Below are 19,802 nucleotides of genomic sequence, written 5' to 3'. Positions count from 1 at the left end.
CGCGATACGGTGGTTAACAGGCTCGGGAAGTATATTTAGAAATTTTACCTTGCAGGACAAGTATACAGAAGAAAAACAGAGTCCGGAAGGTGCCCCAGATGGGCACAACCCACCTGGGCACGCCAGGCATGCCTGGCACGCCCTGATGTCTTGTGCCCACCAGGGGACGTCTCCTGGGAGTTTCTTTATTTCCAAAATTCTCAAATATTCCAAAACTAACAAAAAATATTTTTTTGGATTTTTCGGAGACCGTTTACTTACAGTATCACGTACCTCCTTATTTTGACGATTCTGGGGTGTTCCGAAAGGACTCTTTTATGTGTTGTTCCCATGTCAAAGTTTGGATAATATTACTTTCAACATTGATAGGCGTACCTGAAATATAATGCTTTATTCGTTGCCCGTTGACAACCTTCGGGTTGGTGCCTTCGAAATTATTTATTTTGATGGCTCCACACCGATAAACCTCCTCGATGACATATGGGCCTTCCCATTTCGAGAGGAGCTTTCCTGCAAGAAATCTAAAATGAGAGTTGTACAAAAGAAGATATTCTCCGACTTTGAACTCACTCTGTTGGATTCTTTTGTCATGCCATCTTTTAACTTTCTCTTTGAATAATTTTGTATTTTCATAAGCCTGGGTTCTCCATTCATCTAAAGAGCTAATATCAAATAACCTCTTTTCACCGGCAAATTTGAAATCATAGTTGAGTTCTTTAACTGCCCAGTATGCTTTGTGTTCTAAATCAAGAGGCAAATCACAAGCTTTTCCACAAACCATTTTATAAGGAGACATACCCATAGGATTTTTATACGCTGTTCTGTCGGTGTACAAAAGTAATGGCTCTCCTTTTGACCCCTTTACTTGTGCACGGGCAGTCGACGCCACGCACCGTGGCCGCACATAGCAGGGCAAAGGAGGGAAGCCGGAGATAAGCCGAAGGCACGAGACAAACAAAACAACGTTAAGGACCAAGGCCATAGAGGCCGGATGGACGAAGCAGGTTTCCCTGGCAAGATCCTTGCCGGGGTAACCTCAACAGCCCTGGCAAGCCCCTTCCCGGGGTAGCTCGCCCACGCCAGCGGAGCGAGCCACCTTCGAGCCCACGGTCCCCAACGCCAACAACCACATTGGGCTAGGGCTCGGGAGGCACCTCCATGGTGGCATGCAGATCTTTGTGAAGACAAAGAATACTCAAGATCAGGTAAGGATTGGAGGGCAACAATCCTCGTCAAGATTCTTATCGAGGAAAACCCACAAGACCCCCGGCAAGACCCTTGCCGGGGACGACAGCACGCCATGGCAAGACCCTTGCCGAAGGCGCCAGAAGGGCCGCTGCCAGGCCCGCACCAACCAGATCCCCACCACCGTTCACATGCAGCCGCCGGCCCAACCAGCTGGGTAGGCACCTACGTGGCAACATGCAGCTTCCAGGCCAACTCAGCGCACACCTGCGTGGCGGCATGCAGATCTTCGTGGAGGCTCCACCACCGCGCCACCTCATCTGCTTGCCTGCCTACATGGCACCGCATGCATCGCTGGCCAAGGCGCATGTCAAAGCGAGGAGGAGCGGCGACGGACGAGACGGGCCTCGCCCCCATCCCCAATAAAGTGAAGGGACACCTAAGCCACACATTAAATGCATCTGGTCATGTAATACGGGCAATAAGCTCACAGCACTGTAGGCCTTTCCACCTCCTGTGTGCCACTGTGGCAGCCCCTTTCTCCTATAAAAGGAGGCCCATGGCATACAGGAAAAGGATTCGGCTCTTTCAAACCACACAACACTCGTAGCTAGTTCAAGAGCTCAAGAACCCTCAATACATCCACCAAGCAGGACTAGGGTTTTACGCATCCTCACGGCCCGAACCTGGGTAAACGATCCTTGTGCCAATTACTAATCATGCTCTTCTCACAACCCCACGCCCCGCAACCGTAGTAGGGATTCTTGTGATCCCATAGGTGTCGTTTCCCACCGACATCTTTTGCGCGCCAAGTAGGGGCGCAATTGTGAGAATCTGGCCTAGTAGTTGGCCCGACAGTTCTTCATCGCCACGAATCCCACGGAGAAGGCGGCCAAGAGAGCGGCGCTGCCTGCGAGCACAAGGGACGCCAGGGCGGCGATGAGAGAGCTAAGTCACGCCAAACTTTAAATTTTCTCCTTAATATAAGGTTATCATCCTCGGAGATTCTGCCTATGTATGGAAAACCTGTACGCAGAGGGGGCCTCCTGCGATTGGCAACACCCTTGTTCTGTTTCGAGTCCACTCAACAGTTCAAGCGGCCGTGTCGAGAGCGGCAGGGTAGCCTTCCGCCATCAGCAACGCTCTCAACTCTGACTCGAGTCAAGCTCGACAGATCGAGCGGCCGCGCTAAGGGCAGTAAGGTGGTTCGCCCGGCAGCAAGCGTACCCAGCAGGCTAATGGGGATCCATCCTCAAGACGCCGCCCTGGGTTTACGCACCGGTAAGCCTATCCACCTAAAGTAGGGTGGAGATACAAAATAAAATCGAACAGGAAAATAACATGCGTAATGTCAAAAGTACTGTAGAGTTATATTACAGAAATTGCCACCACGGTTCTAACTAAAGATAGCAATTGTCTTGGTCATGAACCTGCAGCGGCGATGAGGAACAGGGTGCCTAGTCCAGGTGCTGGCCCTCCAACCTCTTGATTTTTTTGATGCGGCTAAGGATGGGCTTGATACGCTCATTGAGCGCCGCGATGTCAGCATCCTCCGGCAAGCTCTTCCGTGCAGCTTCGAAGTCGAGGTCAGGATGTCAATGCGCTATCTTGGCAAGGACCTTTGTCATGACACCCCAGCAGAGCATCCGGGACTCCTTAGCCAGGGAGGCCGCCCGGTTGGAGTGAAGCCGCTCCAGGGCACCGACGACCCTCTCAAAGTATAGGGTCAGATTGGTGTTGGGGCTCAGGCTCGCCTCTGGGGTGTACCTCATGTCCGGCATCCCCATGGTGCCCAGCTACGTGGCGGCCGAGTTCGCAACGACAAGAAGGCGTTCGAGCAAACGCTTCTCGCCCGCCACATGGTCGTTGAGGTTGGCGGTCTCGTTCATCCGCAACTGCTTCTCAGTCTCCAGGTCCTTGGTCAGGATCCCCTCTCGGGATTTGGCCTCCGACAACATCTTCTCAAGATCCCCCAGCTTCAGCTTGAGGTCTCTGATGGAGTTGTTGGCTTCTAAGAGTTCTCCGGCCTTGCTGATGACCGCACCCTGCGCCTCCACCAGGGCGCCGTTGAGCGTGTCCTTGTCCTTGGACAGCTTCAAAGTCTGCTCCTCCAGCAACTTCACCTTGCCGGCATGAACCAGAGCCTGGGCATCGAGGGCCTCCTGATGCCTCTACTCCAGCTCTTGGGTCCGCTATACGACGAGCTTGTCCACCTCTTCATCCTTGCCGAGGAGCATACTGGCAAGCTTCTCCTCGCGCGCGGTAAGATCCTCCTCCTGGGAGTTCAGTGCGGCCTCGCGCTGAGTCCGAACGGCTTCGGCTTCGGCGACCAAGTTCTTTGCCGTCTCTTGGGCCTTCTCGACGTCAGCCAGCTTCATGGTGAGCTCCACATCACACTTGGCCAGCTCCCCCTGGACGGCCTTCAGCTCGTCTTGGGCCTGGCAGAACCAGTCCTGCGCCTCGGCAACGCACCCCTCGAAGTCCGCCTCCGCCTTCTCCACCACTGCCGTCCTAGACTTGGCCTTGTCCAAACGAGCATGGTGGAGCTCCTAGAGCTTCCGGAAGCTGGCGCCCATGGCCTGAAGCAGCCGCTCCTCCTGGGAGCCGTCACCACCAATGCCCGGCTCATCAACAACCTCGAGCCCGGCAGCAGCAAGCACCTCCTTGTCGAACACCTCCCCCTCAAGGGGAGCCCTAGTGCTCGGCGCACCTAGGAGGTGGATGAAGAGGTCATTGCTCACCCTCAGGTACCTGCCGGAGCCGGAGGCAGCGGAGGAGGAGGGCAGGTCGTCAAAAACCACCTCCCCGGCAGGCCCCCTTCCGGGTTCCTCGGCGGGCCCCTTGGAGGCATCCTCAGCAGCGATCTTCTCGGCCTGCGCCACGGCATCCTCGGTGACGTCCTTGATGACGGTGTCGACGTCCTCTGGGTCCATCGAGGAGAAGTCTGAATGCCGAGAAGGGGCAGGGCGGAGCCAAAATCAAAAGCCAGTAAAAGGAAGAAAGAAAGAACGGAAGCGGAAATGGAGGGCGAGTGGCTTACCCGTGCCGGGCCGAGAGGCGGAAGTCCCTTGTCCACCAAGGATTGGCGTCGAGGCGAAGCCACCGGCGCCCGTGTTCTCCTCCTCCTCCTCCTCCTCCGTGTGCATGGCCTCGGCACTTGGTGCCCTTGCCGGGGACGCCCCTCGGGGCGGCGTGGTCGACGGGGGCGGCACATTGGGAGAAGCCCTCTATGGCTCCCCTTGTTGCTGCTCCCCTCCTACATCCACAACATGGTCAGTACCAAAGCATCATGCATGGCGCACGTTGACGAAGGATGGGTGATGGACTCACGTTGGGGGCTGGGCTGGGGGCTGCTGTCCGGGCTGCTCGACACTACTAGTGGCATGCTAGAGGTGCCTGCCAGGGGCTGGCCACTCGTCGAAATCCTGGCCCTCTTCGCCCTCTGGGCCAGCGTCTCCACGTCCCTGCAAGATAAAGATAATTCAGAATGGGCGGCACTATTGGAGGAACAAGACAAAAAAGAGAGCAGGGGGAAAAGCAGAGCTTACTCTTCCTCCTCCTCCTCCTCTGCTGCTTTCCTCTTCCTCTCCGGGCTGAGGGGCCCAAAGTCAAACGCGATCCCCGCACCAATATTTGTCGGCGAAGGGGGAGGTGATGGCATCCGAATGTGCTTGGACGACAAAGAATTGGATGCCTTCTTCTTCGACGCCATGACCTTCGCCACCTTCTTCGTTGCCACCACCCACGTCTGGCGCACAGGCGCCTCCTGAGCCTGCCATAGCTGCGCAGCCCGGTCAGGGCGGACCGGCTCGCCGGAGGTGGCCTGCCGCAGGACTCGCCCTCTTCCGGCGATTGGACGGTCGGCGGTCGCGGTCTTCTCCCCCTCGCCCTCCTCTTCCGATGACTCGTCGACTACGTCCTCGACGAGTGGAGCCCCGATGCTGGCGCTGCTGGCCTCCCCAGTAGCTGCCGCCCATCGGGCGATCTCTTCTTCCTCCGCTTCCACCGCAGCATTGTCCTCCATGCCGTCGGCCTCCTTGACAAGCTTTGCCTCCTCCTTGGCAAGCCTCACCTCCTCCACCCTGGCGGCGATGTAGTCCAGCTCCGCCGCAGAGGTATCCTGGATAAGCCGCAGCTCGGTGGTGACGTACCCCTCATGCAAGGTGTCGAAGAATTCCTGCACTTTGAGCTCGTCCGGCTCGACCCAGCTCGGGTTAAGGCCGTGCGCGTTGAAGAGCGGCATCATGATGATAATCTCGGACCGACGAGAATTGTTGCACAGCAGGACCACTCCCGCCGGCAACTTGAAAACGGGCTCTTTGGCAACCTTGCCGGCCTTCACGGCAGCCCTGGCAACCTTGCCAGACCGCTCAACCTCGTCGACGTCACTGACCTCAACTTGGAAAATCCGTTGGCAGAGATGGTCGTGGCTCAGCACCGTCAGGTTGTGGTCGAGGCCGGGGCGGAGCCTCATGATGTGAGCAGCATTCACGAAAAGCCAGGCCGGCGTCCCATTGTCGTGCAGAGGAGCGGTTTGGTAGCGTATGAAGTCTGCCCCAATCATCTCGAGGGTGAGCCCGGCCTGGGTGAGCCAAAGGATCCTGGTGGTGGCGATCGTGAGCTTCGCGTCATTGGCGTCGATGTCGCCCCAGTCGTTTCCACGGACCGGTGGCTCCTGGCGAACCTCACAGAATGCTGGTGGGTCCTTCTCCTCAGTCCAGCACCACCGGCCCTGCCACTCTTCCCACCTCTCCTTCGTGGCGCCATCCGGGTACACCCCCTTGGCCCTCGAAATCCAGGCGACGCAGCCAGAGATGGCGCCCCCTTTTTGGATCTGAGGGGAGTAGTAGTGGCGGAAGAGCGCTGTGTTGGGGTGAACCCCGGCGAAGGCCTCGCAAAGGTGTGCCAAGAGAGCCATGCACGTCACGTCATTCAGAGTGAAATCCACAAGGCGGAAGCCATAGGTGTGCATGATGTCCTTGAAGAAATTGGAGAAGGGGGGCAGAGCCCGCAAGAGAAGTGGTCGACGAAGAAGGGGTACCGGTTTGGGGCAGCCCCGGCACTGGCAGGAACGACGTGCGTGGATGGATGCCCCATCTTCTCTCCTCCCGTGTTCACCCCCCACAGATCTTTGAAGAACTCCCGATGCTCAGGCACGCCGACCATCAAGGGGAAGCAGGCAAACTGCGCCCGCCGCGCCACCAACTCGCTCTCCGGCTGCTCCGTCAACCGACATCTTTAGCCACTCCCTTGCTTTTGGTGGATTTGGGTGCCATGGCGATTGTGAGAGGCAAGAGGGTAGGGGATGGCGGGAGGGCGGCGACGGTGGACAAAGACCGGGGGGCTTGAGAAGGAGGAAGAAAGGGGGCGGCGGTTCTGAGATTGGAGAAGGTGCAAGGAGGGGGTAAAGTGAGCAGCGCGCCCGCGGTTATTCCTTTTTACGGGGAAGGCATGGGCCGCCTCCTTTCCCATTAACTGCGATACGACGCATGCGTGTGGGAACCGTCCCACACAAGCCTCCCACGTCATGCACGCTCCTCCATGACGCGCGTTCAACGCAGGTCGTGGGGAAGCGCAACAGACAGAACAATTACCGCGGTAAAATCCTCCCCACCTGCCTGCACACCGTTCTGGGCCTGGACCAACAACGTGTCACGCTTATGTGTGGCCCAGGCCCAGGGGCTCCTGTCGGTGTACAAAAGTAGGGGATCTCCTTTTGACCCCTTTACTTGTGCACGGGCAGTCGATGCCACGCACCATGGCCGCACATAGCAGGGCAAAGGAGGGAAGCCGGAGAGAAGCCGAAGGCACGAGACAAACAAAGCAATGTTAAGGACCAAGGCCCTAGAGGTCGGATGGATGAAGCAGGTTTCCCCGGCAAGATCCTTGCCGGGGCAGCCTCAGCAGCCCCGGCAAGCCACTTGCTGGGGCAGCTCGCTCATGCCAGCGGAGTGAGCCACCTTCGAGCCCACGGTCCCCAACGCCAACAACCATGTTGGGCCAGGGCTCGGGAGGCACCTCGATGTTGGCATGCAGATCTTTGTGAAGACAAAGAATACTCAAGATCAGGTAAGGATTGGAGGGAAACAATCCTCGTCAAGATTCTTACCGAGGAAAACCCACCAGACCCCCGGCAAGACCCTTGCCGGGGACGACGGCGCGCCACGGCAAGACCCTTGTCGGGCCACCCGGCAAGACCCTTGCTGAAGGCGCTAGCAGGGCCGCTACCAGGCCCGCACCAACCAGATCCCCACCGCCGTTCACATGCAGCTGCCAGCCCAACCTGCTGGGCAGGCACCTGCGTGCCAACATGCAGCTTCCAAGCCAACTCAGCGCACACCTGCGTGGCGGCATGCAGATCTTCGTGGATGCTCCACCACCACGCCATATCAGCTGCTTGCCTGCCTACATGGCACCGCATGCATCACTGGCCAGGGCGCGTGTCAAAGAGAGGAGGAGCGGCGACGGACGGGACGGGCCTCACCCCCGTCCCCGATAAAGTGATAGGACACCTAAGCCACACATTAAATGTGTCTTGTCCTGTAATACGGGCGATAAGCTCGCATCACTGTAGGCCTTTCCACCTCTTGTGTGCCACTGTGGCAGCCCCTTTCACCTATAAAAGGAGGCCCATGGCATACGGGAAAAGGATTCGGCTCTTTCGAACCACACAACACCCGTAGCTAGTTCGAGAGCTCAAGAACACTCAATACATCCACCAAGCAAGACTAGGGTTTTACACATCCTCGCGGCCCAAACTTGGGTAAACGATCCTTGTGCCAATTACTAATCATGCTCTTCTCACAACCCCGCGCCCCGCAACCGTAGTAGGGATTCTTGTGATCCCATAGGTGTCGTTTCCCACCGACATGTTCTATAAGCCCAAAGTGCATCATCTAATTTCTTAGGCCAATTCTTCGTAGACCTATTGATAGTCTTTTGCAAAATTAATTTTATTTCTCTATTTCTAAGTTCGACTTGACCACTAGACTAAGGATGATAAGGTGATGCAATTCTATGGTTAACATCATACTTGGCAGGCATTTCACGAAAATCACAATGAATAAAGTGTGAACCACCACCAGTCATTAAATATCTAAGGGCTCTAAACCTTGGGAAAATAACTTCCTTAAGCATTTTAATAGAGGTGTTGTGATCAGCACTACTAGTTGGAATAGCTTCTACCCATTTAGTAACATAATCAACAACAACCAAAATATGTGTATACCCATTAGAGGAAGGAAAAGGTCCCATGCAATCAAATCCCCAAACATCAAATGGTACGACATCAAGTGAATAATTCATAGGCATTTCTTTACACTTACCAATATTACCTATTCTTTGGCATTCATCACAAGATGAGACAAACTTACGGGTATCCTTGAAGAGAGTAGGCCAATAAAATCCAGATTGCAATACCTTGTGAGCAGTTCTATCTCCAGCATGATGCCCTCCATAAGCTTCGGAGTGACATTTCCATAGGATTTGTCCCTATTCATGCTCAGGTACACAATGTCTAATAATACCATCTACTCCTTTATAAAGATGTGGGTCATCCCAAAAGTAATGTTTTAAATCATAGAAGAATTTTTTTTCTTTTGTTGTTATGTAAAGCTAGGAGGTAAATATTTAGCAACAATGTAATTAGCATAATCAGCATACCAAGGAGTACTATTAGCAACATTTATTGCAGCTAACTACTCATCAGGAAAACTATCATCAATAGGTAGTGGGTCATCAATCATTTTCAAGCCTAGACAAGTTATCTGCTACGGGGTTCTCAGCTCCTTTTCTATCAATAATATCTAAATCAAATTCTTGTAACAAGTTAACCCAACGAATAAGTCTAGGTTTAGCATATTTCTTTTCCATAAGATATTTAATAGCAGCATGGTCTGTGTGAACAGTTACTTTGGAATCAACAATATAAGGTCTAAATTTATCACAAGCAAACACCATTGCTAAAAATTCTATTTTAGTAGTAGCTTAATTTCTTTGAGCACTGTCTAGAGTTTTACTAGCATAATGAATAACATTCAATTTCTTATCAACTCTTTGTCCTAGAACAACACCAACAGCATAATCACTAGCATCACAAATAATTTCAAAAGGCAAGTTCCAATCAGGTGGTTGAACGATAGGTGCAGAAATTAAGGCTTTCTAGAGTGTTTCAAAGGCTTCTAAACAATCATCATCAAAAACAAAAGGAACATCCTTTTGCAAAATACGAGTGAGAGGCCTAGAAATTTTAGAGAAGTCTTTAATAAATCTCCTATAGAAACCAGCATGACCTAGGAAACTAAAAATACCTCTGATGTCCTTAGGACATGGTATTTTATCAATTGCATCAACCTTGGCTTGGTCCACTTCAATACCTCTTTCAGAAATTTTATGACCCAAGACAATGCCCTCATTAACCATAAAGTGGCACTTCTCCCAATTAAAGACAAGTTTTGTTTGTTCACATCTCTGCAATACTTGCTCAAGATTGCTTAAACAATCATCAAAGGACTTCCCATAAAATGAAAAGTCATCCATGAAAACCTCAACAATCTTTTCACAAAAGTCAAAGAATATAGCCATCATGCATCTTTGAAAGGTTGTAGGTGCATTACATAAACCAAAAGGCATACGTCTATAAGCATAGGTTCCAAAGGGACAAGTAAAAGTAGTCTTTTCTTGATTAGGTTGAGATACAGGTATTTGTGAAAAGCCAGAATATCCATCAAGGAAGCAGAAGTGTGTGTGTGTTTATATAATCTTTCAAGCATTTGATCAATAAAAGGCAAAGGGCAATGATCTTTTCTAGTTGCTTTGTTTAATTTTCTAAAATCAATTACCATTCTATAGCCTGTAACAATTCTTTGTGGAATAAGCTCATTCTTATCATTAGGAACAACAGTTATACCTCCTTTCTTAGGGACGCAATGAACATGACTTACCCATCTACTATCATCTATGGGATAGATTATACCTGCTTCCAGAAGTTTTAGTATTTCCGTTCTTACCACTTCTTTCATCTTCGGATTTAACGACGTTGATGATCAACAACTGGTTTAGCATCAGGTTCCATATTAATTTTGTGCAGACATAGAGTGGGACTAATGCCCTTTAAATCACCAAGAGTATGTCCAATAGCAGCTCGGTGCTTCCTTAGAACTTTCAATAATCTTTCTTCTTCATGTTCTGAAAGGTTAGCATTGATAATAACAGGATATATCTTCTTTTCATCAAGATAAGCATATTTCCAAGTGTCTGGCAATTGTTTTAATGCAAACACAGGGTCACCCTTAGGTGGAGGAGGACCTCCAAGAGTTTCAATAGGAAAATTGTGTTTAAGCAGAGGACGTTGTTCAAAGAAGATCTTACCTATTTCATTTCTTTCATGCATATGTAAATCATTCTCATGGTCTAACAAGTATTGCTCTAAAGGATCAGTAGGTGGCACAACGATAGAAGCAAGACCAATTAATTCATCCTTACTAGGCAATTCTTTTTCATGATGATTTCTACTAAACTTGGAAAAATTAAACTCATGAGACTCATCACCAAAGCTAACCCCCACAATTTGTTTCTTGCAATCTATCTTAGCATTTACTGTGTTCAAGAAAGGTCTACCAAAGATAATGGGACAGAAGTCATCTTGCAGGGTACCAAGAACCAGAAAATCAGTAGGATATTTTATTTTCCCACACAAGACTTCAGCATCTCTAATAATCCCACATGGTGATATGGTGTCTCTATTTGCAAGTTTGATAGTAACATCTATGTCTTCTAACTCGGTAGGTGCTATGTATTTTATAATTTCTTGATATAGAGTGTAAGGAATAGCACTCACACTAGCACCCACCGGAATTCAATAGTTTTCTTCATAAAAGAACCAACACAAGAAGTACCCAGCATGGTTTGATCATTACGAGAAAGCCGAGCATAAAATGCTGAATAATAATTTCTCTTGAGAGCTCATGATTGGGGCATGAATATAACATCGACTTAAGCCTCCCCAAGCTAGAGCGATACTTTCTCCTTCACGAGGCCAAAAATTATATAATAATTCTGATCATGATGAACTAGATGCATAGGATAATTTTTTTTGATGGAACTCCAATTTCAAACGATTCCAATTCCATGATCCAATATCATCGCATAGCCTATACCATGCCAATGCTTTTTCCTTCAAAGATAAAGGTAAAACCTTTTTCATCACTTCATCCCTGGGTAAACCTGCAAGCTTAAACAATCCACAAATTTGTTCAACATGTATCAAGTGCATATCAGGATGTTCATTTCCACCTCCTTTATAAGGATTAGCTAGCAGTTGTTCTATCATACCCAAAGGGATTTCATATTCAATATTTTCGGTAGGTGCAGTAGGTTGAGGGGTAACTAATTGTGGTTCCGGACGAGGTGAAGATACCCCGAACAAACCCCTCAAAAGATTGTTTTCCATAGTAACAAGTGACAATAAATTTCAGCACACTATATAAATGTTTCCTTACCGAATTCCGCTTACCAAAGGCGCTTCACTCCCCGGCAACGGCGCCAGAAAATAGCCTTGATGACCCACAAGTATAGGGGATCAATTTTAGCTCTTTTCAGTAAGAGTGTCGAACCCAACGAGAAGCAGAAGAAAATGACAATTAGTTTTCAGTAAGGTAATGTCTGCAAGTGTAGAAGCTGTAAGTAGCGAGTAGTTTGATAGCAAGATAATTCGTAACGAGAAAGTAACGATAGTAACAGATAGTATGCATCAAGGTAGCCCAATCCTTTTTAGACAAAGGACAGGTCAAAATGGTCTCTTATAGCAAGCAAAACATTCTTGAGGGTACACGGGAATTTCATCTAGTTACTTTCGTCATGTTGGTTTGATTTGTGTTTGCTACTTTGATAATTTGATATGTGGGTGGACCGGTGCTTAGGTGCTGTTCTTACTTAAACAAACCTCCTACTTATGATCAAACCCCCCGCAAGCATCCGCAACTATAAGAAAAGTATTAAGAATAAATTATAACCATAGCATTAAACTCTAGGATCCAATCGGCCCCTTACAGAATAGTGCATAAACTGGGGTTTTAAGTTTCTGTCACTCTCACAACCCAACATCTATTTACTACTCCACAATGCATTCCCTTAGGACCAAATATGGTGAAGTGTCATGTAGTCGACGTTCACATGACACCACTAAGGGAATCACAACATACATACTATCAAAATATCGAACAGATATCAAATTCACATGATTACTTGCAACATGATTTCTCCCGTGACCTCAAGAACAAAAGTAACTACTCACAAATAATCGACATGCTCATGATCAGAGGGGTATTAAATAGCATAATGGATCTGAACATATAATCTTCCACCAAATAAACCATATAGTAATCAACTACAAGATGTAATCAACACTACTAGTCACCCCTAGCATCAATCTATAGTTATGGTAACAAGATTGAATACAAGAGATTAACTAGTGTTTGAGATGAGATGGTGCTGGTGAAGATGTTGATGGAGATTGCCCTCCCCATGATGGGAGAGTTGTTGGTGATGATGATGACGATGATTTCCCCCTCTGGGAGGGAAGTTCCCCCAGCAGAATCGCTCCGCCGGAGAGCAAAAGTGCTCCTGCCCAAGTTCCGCCTCGAGACAGCGGCTCTCCGTCCCGAAAGTCTCCCCTTTATTTTTTCGAGGTCAAAATGACTTATATACTAGAAGATGGGCACCGGAGGTGGGCCGAGGAGGGCACAACCCACTAGGGCACGCCTGGGCTCCCTGGCGCGGCCAGGTGGGTTGTGCCCACCTGGTGGGCCCCCTCTGGTAGTTATTTGCTCCAATATTTCTCAAAGATTCCATAAAAAATTCTCCATGAAGTTTCAGCTTGTTTGGAGTTGTGCAAAATAGGTAGCCTGACGTAGCTTTTTTAGGTCCAGATTTTCAGCCGCCAGAATTCTCCCTCTTGGTGTGTACCTTGCAAATTATGAGAGAAAAGGCATTAGAATTACTCCAAAAAGCATTATTATGGATTAAAAAATTATAAATAATAGTAAGAAAACATGATGCAAAATGGACGTATCACACCCCAAGGAAACATGTAAGTTTTTTCTAGCCATTTTGGTGCACTCAAGCATGTATTTGTTGTTCGGATTTGAATTATGGACATTAAATGCCTAGAAAACTAAATTAATTAATAAAAAAGGTCAAACGAACCCTGAATAATTTCAAAGTTTAGCGTGAATCTCCCGTTGTTTCGTGTTGCATGTAGAAGAAAATACGAGGCTAGAACAGGGAGTGATTATCGTTTGGCCCACAAGGGGACACGTTTCCCTATCAAAACCATGAGGGTTCTTGCGACTGGCTCCGGTTTGTAAGAGTTTTGTAATAAAGCTTGGCCCAAATTGGCAATGTTTTTACCACAGCATATATGTGCCATGATGTGACACCATGCCACCTTTGATGACTTTCTGGTGATTTTTGGATTTATGGGGATTTGAAAACCAAGATTCGAAATGTTTGAGGATGAGCCAAGACACCGGTATGGTTGTAATTCGTTCCCATTCCTAGCATGGGACCTAAACATGCACCCAAGGACACATGTATAATTTTTCTAGCCATTTCGGTGAACTGGAGCATCTATTTGTAGTTCAGATTTGAATTATGGACATTAAGTGCCTAGGAAACTCAATTAGTGTATAAAAAGGCCAAACGAACCTTGAATAAGTTTAAATTTCAGCACGTATATCATGTTGTTCCATGTTGCCCGTGGAAGAAAATACAAGGCGAAAAGAGGCAGTGATTACGTTTCGCCCAGAAGGGGAACACGTTTCCCTATCGGAACCACGAGGTTTCTTTGAGAGAAGCTTTGGTTTGTAAGATGTTTGTAATAAAGCTTGGCCCAAATTGGCAATGTTTTTACCATGACATATATGTGTCATGACGTGACACCATGCCACCTTTGATGACTTTCTGGTGAGTTTTGGATTTATGGGGATTTAAAAACCGAGATTTGAAATGTTTGAGGACGAGCCAGGACGTGGGTACAGTTGTAATTCGTTCCCATTCCTGGCATGGGACCTAAACATGCACCCAGGGACACATGTATAATTTTTCTAGATAGTTCGGTGAACTGGAGCATCTATTTGTAGTTTAGATTTGAATTATGGACATTAAATGCCTAGGAAACTCAATTAGTGTATAAAAAGGCCAAAGAAACCTTGAATAAGTTTAAATTTCAGCACGGATATCATGTCGTTCCATGTTGACCGTGGAAGAAAATACAAGGCGAAAAGAGGCAGTGATTACGTTTTGCCCACAAGGGGAACACATTTCCCTATTGGAACCACGAGGCTTCTTTTAGAGAAGCTCCAGTTTGTAAGAGGTTTGTAATAAAGCTTGGCCCAAATTGGACAATATTTTTACCATGACATATATGTGCCATGACGTGACACCATGCCACCTTTGATGACTTTCTGGTGAGATTAGGATTTACGGGGATTTAAAAACTGAGATTCCAAATGTTTGAGGACGAGCCAGGACTCGGGTACGGTTGTAATTCTTACCCATTCCTGCCATGGGACCTAAACATGCACCTAAGGACACGGGTATAAATTTTCAAGCCATTTTGGTGAACTAGAGCATGTGTTTGAAGTTCATATTTGAATTATGGACATTAAATGCCTAGGAAACTCAATTAGTTTATAAAATGGCTAAACGAACCCTAAATAAGTTTAAATTTCAACATAGATATCCTGTCATTCCATGTTGCCCGTAGAAGAAAATACAAAGTGAAAAGAGGTAGTGATTACCTTTCGCCCACAAGGGGGACACATTTCCCTATCGGAACCACGAGGCTTCTTTGAGAGAATCTCCGGTTTGTAAGAGGCTTGTAATAAAACTTGCGCCAAAATGGACGAAAAAAATTCCTCGACATATATGTGCCATGTCATGACACCATGCCAGATTTCATGATTTTCGGGTGAGTTTTGGATTTACGGGGATTTAAAAACCGAGATTATTCTCACGAAATGTTTTCAAATAGCACACGGTTCACTCATGAAAGTCGTGTGCCTACCAAACTGTGGATGATGCCCCCCTCCCGCCACTGCTGCGCGCGCAATCTGAGTCATGCATGCTGATTGGCTAGAACCCAAACCCCACGGATCGTATGTGTGCACCGTTGGATGCTCCCAGATCGAACGACAACCCTGAGCCCTTTTGACAGCACATGCAGTACATGGGTAAGCACTGTGCACATGCATCATGCTAGCTCATGCTTCCTTCTCTACTAGGTTTTCTAAACATGCTACCATTTCTCGCCACTCCTCTCATCAGTTTCCCGCCTCTTCGCCCATCATTTTCTCGCTACCAGTGTCAGTGCTCATTGAAGTCTAGTGGCGACACACCGGCCATGTAAATATCCCAGACAGTTTCTAAAACACAAATGTGTGTGATAGGAAGGAGTAGGTCCCATAGGGTGACCAGCGTGAAACGCCTTATGGGCAAGGAGGCAATTCTTATCAGCAAGGGGCGGCTTCCCATCCGCTAGCCTAGTCGAATAGAACGTAAAAGTTAAGCGTGCTTGGGCTGGAGTAGTCCAAGGATGGGTGACCCATTGGGAAATTGCATATCTCAAGCTTCATTTAAATGCCATGACACGGTCATTATAGAGATATATTATATCTCTATAGTGACCTATCATGGAAATTATATAAACCTTTGTATCGTTGTTTTGGTAATATGTAGACTATGTTTTTATGGGTTATTTTTTGCTCTAAAAAATTAAAGAATGATTGACCTGACCTATCATGGCGATTATTAGAACCTACTAAGTTTTTATGGGTTACTTTTGCTCAATTTTTTTAAAGAATGATTGACTTGACCTGTCCTGGCGATTATATAAACCTTTTTCAGGTTGCATGCAGGGTATAGGGGGCAGGGTGTTCTTCTCGAGCATGTCTCCCTTGTGCAGCTTATAGACGTAGCACATATCTATGGGCTCTCCGAGGTATATATAATATCCTTTATCGACAATTAGGGGGGCCCACACAATCTATCCCTTTGACCCAACAACGAGAATGGTTTGACCATGATGGTTTCCTATTGATACTAGTAAGGTACAAGTGCATTGCACGCATGAGATTTGGTAACCAAATTATGAATAAATACCACAGTATCACTACTAGGGAAAATCCTATATAGATGATGTTACCGGCAGCGCGTTTTAAAATAAGGCGCTGCTGCAATGTAGCAGTAGCGCGCTCCAGCAGAACTCGCTGCTGAAATAAAAGTAGTAGTAACGCGCCTCCTCTAACCGCGCTACTGCTATAATTCCCACGACCCCGCCGCGAAGCTATTTCTAGCAGCAATGCATTAATCCGAAGTGCGCTACTGCTAGGTAGTTTAGAAGTAGCGCCTTTACCTATAGCGCGCTACTGCTAAAACTAGCTATCTCCCACCACCCACGCTCTCCTCTATCCGATCCACTCACACTCATACTCACTCGATCTCCCCCTCAACCCCCCCCCCCCCCCCCCCGCGCCGGTCCTCCCCCGCCGGACACCGTCTCCCCCGCCAGCCGCCGTCACCTACCCCTCCTCCCTCTGCACCTCCATCACCTCCTCCTCCTTGCTGGACTTGGTACCGCCCTCCTCCTCCATCCTCCCTCGACTCGCCGCTGGCCGGCCCCTCCACACTCTGCCCTTCCTCCTCCATCCTACTCTCTTCTCCCTCCTCCAGTCGCCCCTCCTTCTCCCTCCTCCCTCCTCAATCCACAACCCCTCCTCCCTGCTACATTTTGATTTAGTAGGATAGTTCATATGCAACATTTCGATTTAGTTCATATGATTTAGTTGATTTAGTAGGCTAGTTGATTTAGTTGATATAGAACATTTTGATTTAGTTGATTTAGTAGGCAAGTTGATTTAGTAGGCTAGTTGATTTAGTTGATTTATAGAACATTTTGATTTAGTTGATTTAGTAGGCAAGTTGATTTAATAGGCTAGTTGATTTAGTTGATTTAGTATGATAGGTGATAGCTCTGGGGATTTGGCACCACCTAGCTAGGTCTTAGGATTATAATTGTCCATCAAATTGCTTCTCACGGAAGAAGAATCAAATTTCTTCGCACGGAAGATTTGGCATTTGCCTGCTAGCTGTTGGTTCTATTCTAGAAGGTGTTAGTAAGCTATGAAAATATAATTGAAGAAGAACCAAAAAAATCACATGCTACTGTTTTTCTTTCCTGTGAAGTGGATCGTTAATCCTTTGCTCATACTACTTTAGGAAAATGGCGCCACCACCACCACCACCATGTCGACTGTGCAAGTCAAGGTGCGCTAGCAGCCTTGCAACTGGCAAGCCGTTCGGCATCTACTTCCAGCCGAGTTTTCGTCATGTGGTGTTAAGAAATTATATGAAATGTAACAACTATTTTATGTTTAGTGTTGGCATTACTGCATTGTGTCATTTTGCTTTTTTTACACAGATCGTCCCATGCAATGTGAGGTTGAAACTCAACAAGCTGGCAGGAGACAATGTGACATTTGAGGCTCCTGGGGGGTCATACACTATGGAGGTCGAGTAAGTACGCAATATGTCGTAGATTGGAGGAGATGGATGGGCCCGTTTCCTCGCCTGCATGCGTCTTACTGGTGGTGAGTTGATTAGCTTCTCCTTCAGAGGAGAAAGACCCAAGCTGACTATCATTTATATCAACCTTGTGGAAGATGATGAAGATGACGAAGATGATGAAGATAATGAGGACCCACACGATGAAGATGATGAGGACCCACTTCATGAAGCCATCGCAGCGCAAAGAATGAGGCTGAGCGAGGAGGAGGTGTGCAACCTATGGGACATAATTCTGCCACGTGCTGACTTTGTTGGGGTGCCATTCATGACCCGCCTAACAAGTACCATGGTCGATCGACATGATATGGTATGTTATACTTACAAATGCAAATTATCCAATGATATGCTTAGTGTGGAGTCCAATGATATGTTGTGTGGAATCTAGTCGATGATATGCTTTAGTGTAGAGTCCGATCACATGCTTATTAGTGTAGAATCTAAGGAACTATTAATAGTGTAGATAATCAATATATACTTATTTGCAAGAGTATGTGTGAGGCTATTTATTAATTGATATGGTTTTTCTTATTCAGAAATTGGCAAAGAGCCTATTTGTGAGTTATGGTATCGAGCCTGATGAAGAAGGCTCAGCTGGACTATGCCTTACCGCAAGGGGCTCTGTCAAAACCTGTACTTACCGCATGGACACGGACGGTCGCACACACTTAAACTCAGTTGGGTGGAAGAGATTCCTCGATGGCAAGAATCTTCGTGTTGGATAGGCCATCCTAATTACTATCCGGAACACCCACCGCCCAGGCTTGAGGATGATGATCGTCTTCGATATCATCTAGAACTACATATGTGTGTGTGTGTGGCTATATCATCTAGAACTACATATGATGATCGTCGTCGATATCATCTAGAACTACATATGATGATCGTCATCGATATCATCTAGAACCACATATGATGATCGTCGTCGATATCACCTAGTACTGCTTGAGGATGCATGTTGACTATATATGAAATTGTTATCTAGTACTCCCTCCGTTCCAAATTAAACTACGACGAGTAATTTGGAATGGAGGGAGTACTACCTAGTACCTATAATGCTTTATGAAATTGATATCTAGTAGTACCTAGTATATGGAAATTGCAGTTTATTGAAACTGAAACGGGGTAGGAAACAGGGGGAAAATGACGAAAGATATAGCAGTAGCGAGGGGCTAGGAAACCGCTACAACTAACTAATAGTAGCACGTTCCAGAAAAGCGCTGCTGATATAGTCAACAGTAGTAGCACGGGTGCGGACCGTGCTACTACTAACAGTTAGCTGTAGCGCCGTAGTAGTAGCGCGGCTGCCCGCGCTGCTGATAGCCTCAGAACCCGCTCTACTACTTGGGTTTTCCCTAGTAGTGTATAGCATGTAATCTTTGATTCATATATGCATGATGTAGATGTTCATTTAATTCTTATAGTTCATCTGATCCAAAATCAATTAGTTTTATAAAAACATCTATTTTATTAAGATTCATGGAATTGTGCATTGTAAAGCATAATGTACAAACAAAAAATGACAATTCATTTATAAAAAAAAGTTTGGGCAATCAAGCATAATGTAAAAACAAATGAGAAGTGCTTGTGTTTTGAGGTTTGTGCATTATGCTTAAGTTCAACCCTGGAGTCTTCTAGATTGTACATGTGGTAGAATCTGGTGGAATGTATATGATATCCAACGGCCAGTAGTGCTCGGATTTGCCATCTCTGTACCGTCGGATTGGCATCATCCAATGACCAACTTTCGAAGTTATTCGCACACTATATAGGGATATAGTGTCCCATGCTAGACCAAATAAAGTTTGAGCGCATGCGTGGGACAACCCCCCCCAGTCGTCGCCTCGAAGTTGGGAACCCAACATCGTACGTATTGAACCAGGCTTGGAGTCGGGTACGGTGTTCGGTTTGTAATGTAGTTGGTGGCCCATAAAAGTTGTGCATTCGGGATTTAGACACATCACACACCATCGTACCCATACATATTTTCAGGCCGC

This window comes from Triticum aestivum, chromosome 5B (genome assembly GCF_018294505.1).
Source record: "Triticum aestivum cultivar Chinese Spring chromosome 5B, IWGSC CS RefSeq v2.1, whole genome shotgun sequence".
Classification (NCBI taxonomy): domain Eukaryota; kingdom Viridiplantae; phylum Streptophyta; class Magnoliopsida; order Poales; family Poaceae; genus Triticum; species Triticum aestivum.
Note: the sequence above shows the minus strand (reverse complement) of the source record.